This window comes from Sphaeramia orbicularis, chromosome 6 (genome assembly GCF_902148855.1).
Source record: "Sphaeramia orbicularis chromosome 6, fSphaOr1.1, whole genome shotgun sequence".
Classification (NCBI taxonomy): Eukaryota; Metazoa; Chordata; class Actinopteri; order Kurtiformes; family Apogonidae; genus Sphaeramia; species Sphaeramia orbicularis.
In genome coordinates, this window is record NC_043962.1 from 23,316,269 (window position 1) to 23,320,691 (window position 4,423).

The window sequence follows — 4,423 nt, forward strand, 5'->3', positions numbered from 1 at the left end:
CAGGAGGGAGTCAGCGTCTGTCAGTACCTGAAGGTGTGAACATCATCTATGCACACTTCTCCAACACCAATTCCATCTGCTGTTATAAAAAAAAAAAAAAACTCACCATCCTCACCAATGAACAGCCCTTGATCATTACTACATCTGATGTAGGGAAGATCCTGCAATAGGTTAATCCATGCAAGCCTGTAGGCTCAGATAAGATTCATTGCTGGATTCTGGAAATGTGCTGCTGACAGACATTTTAACAGACCTGTCTAACTCAGACCACATTTCTGACATGTCGTGAGACCATCATTATCATTTCCATCCCAAAGTGCTCCGTAGTGTTAAAATTTAATGACTGTTGACTGGTGGTACTAACTTTTTTGTCATGGAGTGCTTAGGCTGTTAACCATAGTGTACATGAGGACCAAAATCCCTGTCAAAGGTGACCAAATATGCTTTCAGACACAAGATGCTATCTCATCTGTTGGTGTTATTCACCTGGAGTATAAAAACCCCACTGCCGGGCTACACCTCTCCTATTTTAGCAGAGGTGATTTCTCATAGACTGCAAGGGAAGCCCGGCTTCCCCTAAAATTACGAAAATTAAATGATTAAATATGTTTGGTTGTGTTGACATGGCATTGACTCCAAATGTGTTAGAACACGTTCATCTCACAGACGAGTTCGTTCAGAATCAGCTTTATCACAAATCAACAGACTCGATGTTTTTCACTTCTCCTCCATTCCCGTGTCTCTGTTTTCTCATTCGATCTCTGCTCAGTGCATTTGTCCGTAGACGCTCAGCATCCATGCACTTCAATGGGACTGATTGGAACAGTTTTTTTCATTGCCTCAAAACTGGATGGTATTTGGATAAATGCCACGATGTTGTCCTGCCCCCGGACACTCGGCGTCTCTGGGGGTGAATGGAGCTGTGGGCGGAGCTTGGCCGGGCTGGACGCCGGGCTTCCACATCCTGATTGGAGGATCAGTCGAAAGACTGAATCCCGTTTGATTGACAGCTATTTTGAGATCTCCTCCTTCACTGACACAGTTCAGTTTAATACCGTCACACATTCTGCTGTGAAATGGAGAGAGAAACCACTACGAAATTACTTGTTCATTTCTTGCACTGTAAATAAAACACACTCATTGTACTTCCTTGTTTCAATTTAACATAATTTCAACGTTTTCTTGTTTAGTTGGTACGATAAGGTCACTGACCATTTTCTTAAAAAGGAATGGAGGGACGAATTTATATTTAAATAACTTGATTTTTTTTTTTTTTTTTATGTAAGCCGACAATGAGCTTCCCCTGTCTGAAAGACGAGCAGTCGCCACTGTATTTTAACTATGTATTTAATACAATTACCCCACAAAGTTTGATTGATAAAGTTGCAGGAGTAGGACTCGGGTCTTTGCAATGAAACTGGGTGATAGATTTTCTGACAGGGAGGCCCCTGTCTGTCAGAATCCACAATACCGATTCTTCTTCTGACTTGACAGTGTTGGGACTCATCACTCAATGTCTGCATGTAGGCAGGATGTGGAGGAGCTGGAGCCCTGGTGCAAAAGGAACAACCTTTCCATCAATGTGGACAAGACAAAGGAGATTGTCACATATATTCCTGGGACTGAGCATCTTCCACAGTCAGACACAGAGTGGCAACATAGCCAGTGTACAGAAGGCTCACCACCAATCCCTCTATTTTCTAAGGAGGCTGAGGAGAGAGAGAGCTGGGATGCTAAGCTGAGGTCTCATCACCTGCTGAAGTTGAAGTAGAAGGGGGTAGACATGTACTTCCCGCATCACAGTCTGGTACAGTTGCTGTTCTGCTGCAGACAGGAAGCCACTCCAGGTGGTGGTGGAGACTGCATAAAGGATTATCATCAGATATCTTCCCCCACATCACCAACATGTACAGCAGAATTTACAGGGAAAAAAAGTTTCCTGCATTATTAATGGCCTCACCTACTCTGTACACGGACTGTACAGAGTAGAGTTCCTTCTGAACCCACCCAGTCTTACAGAATCTATGTTTCAATATAACTTAATTGCAATTCCAAGTATGTTTTGTTACGGCTGAAATTTATTTTTTGTTAGCTTGATTTTGCTGTAAGGAAACACAATTTCTCACTGAACTTAACTTCTTGCCATTTTTTAAATCAGCAGGAGGTAATAGAAAAACCCAGTTCTTAATTCTCTACTTAAGAATGGAGTTCACATCCTGCTGATTGCCTGAGGTTTAAAGATTTAGGCAATACAATGCTTTGACAAGGATTAGGGGGAGAAAAAAAATGGGGTTTAATTATGTAATGTAATATACCAAGAATATTGCAGATGTTTTGGGGTTTTTTTTTATGTTTTGAGTCATAAACCAAGCCTTGCATTTTTCATTCTAGTCAAATCATAAAAAAGTTGTTGCTAATACTGTTTTCCAAAAAGGAGGTATCATGAAATGAGATGAAGAATGTTTTGTTGGAAAAATCTGATTTTGTGTGAAGTCAAGATCATTTTTTGACCCTTCAAAATGTTATCAAAGAGCAACAATTAATTATTTTGTTGAAGTATAATATAGGCAGAAAAACATTAAAAAAAAAGATTTATTTGCAATTTATTTATGTATAAATGCCCTGTATGAGAGACGCTGCAGTCCTTTTTGTGCCATCACAATGATTTCTTCCACAGTGATTCCTCCAACTGTCCTTTTTTTTTTATTGGGAGACATATAGAGGTGCAGTACTGTTTGTTTGTACTGCGCCAGCAGCCACCAAAACCCAGTAGACAATACCCTTTATCTGATAAATGTTAGTGTTGTTTGTTTCCATTTTATTGTCACCCTCATTTACTACAACCCCATAATGTTTAAAGACCAGAATCTAGGGTTTGCACAGTTGTTCTTGTTATTGCAGCTTTTCATCTTAGATATAGCATGTAGCAAATCAAATAGGAGAAGAACAGTGTGGAGGTGCTCATTTTGTCTTGTGTTTGTTCTATTTTTGGTTTCTTGGCAAAAATTTATCACAAACTTTTAGAATTTTGATCTTTGATGGCCAAAATGTTCACTTATGTATACAATTTAAGACTTGAAAAAGTAACACATTTTCAGCTGTTTGTGCTAACGACTCAGGATGAAACTGAATTTTGACATGTATCAGATATGTGGCAGTCTCAGAGGACTATTTATATATGTTACATACACTATATTGCCAAAAGCATTTGCTCACCTGCCTTGACTCGCATATGAATTTCAGTGCCATCCCATTCCTAGTCTATGGGGTTCAATATGACGTGGGTCCACCCTTTGCAGCTATAACAGCTTCTACTATTCTGGGAAGGCTGTCCAGAAGGTTTAGGAGTGTGTTCATGGGAATTTTTGACCATTCTTCCAGAAGTGCATTTGTGAGGTCACACACTGATGTTGGACAGAAGGCCTGGCTCTCAGTCTCTGCTCTAATTCATCCCAAAGGTGTTCTATGGGGTTGAGGTCAGGACTCTGTGCAGGCCAGTCCAGTTCATCCACACCAGACTCTGTCATCCATGTCTTTATGGACCTTGCTTTCTGCACTGGTGCACAGTCATGTTGGAAGAGGAAGGGGCCAGCTCCAAACTGTTCCCACAAAGTTGGGAGCATGGAATTGTCCAAAATGTCTTGGTATGCTGAAGCATTCCCAGTTCCTTTCAGTGGAACTAAGGGGCCAAGCCCAGCTCCTGAAAAACAACCCCACACCATAATCCCCCCTCCACCAAACTTTACACTTGGCACAATGCGGTCCGACAAGTATCGTTCTCCTGGCGACCGCCAAACCCAGACCCGTCCATCAGATTGCCAGATGGAGAAGTGCGATTGGTCACTCCAGAGAAGGCGCCTCCACTGCTCTAGAGTCCAGTGGCGGCGTGCTTTACACCACTGCATCCGGCGCTTGGTGATGTATGGCTTGGATGCAGCTGCTCGGCCACGGAAACCCATTCCATGAAGCTCTCTGCACACTGTTCTGGAGCTAATCTGAAGGCCACGTGAAGTTTGGAGGTCTGTAGCCATTGACTCTGCAGAAAGTTGGCGACCTCTTCTCACTATGCACCTCAGCATCCGCTGACCCCGCTCCGTCAGTTTACGTGGCCTACCACTTCGTGGCTGAGTTGCTGTCGTTCCCAAACACTTCCCCTTTCTTATAATACAGCTGACAGTTGACTATGGAATATTTAGGAGCCAGGAAATTTCACGACTGGATTTGTTGCACAGGTGGCATCCTATCACAGTTCCACGCTGGAATTCACTGAGCTCCTGACAGTAACCCATTCTTTCACAAATGTTTGTAAAAGCAGTCTGCATGCCTAGGTGCTGGATTTTATACACGTGTGGCCATGGAAGTGATTGGAACACCTGATTCTGATTATTTGGATGGGTGAGCGAATACTTTTGGCAATATAGTG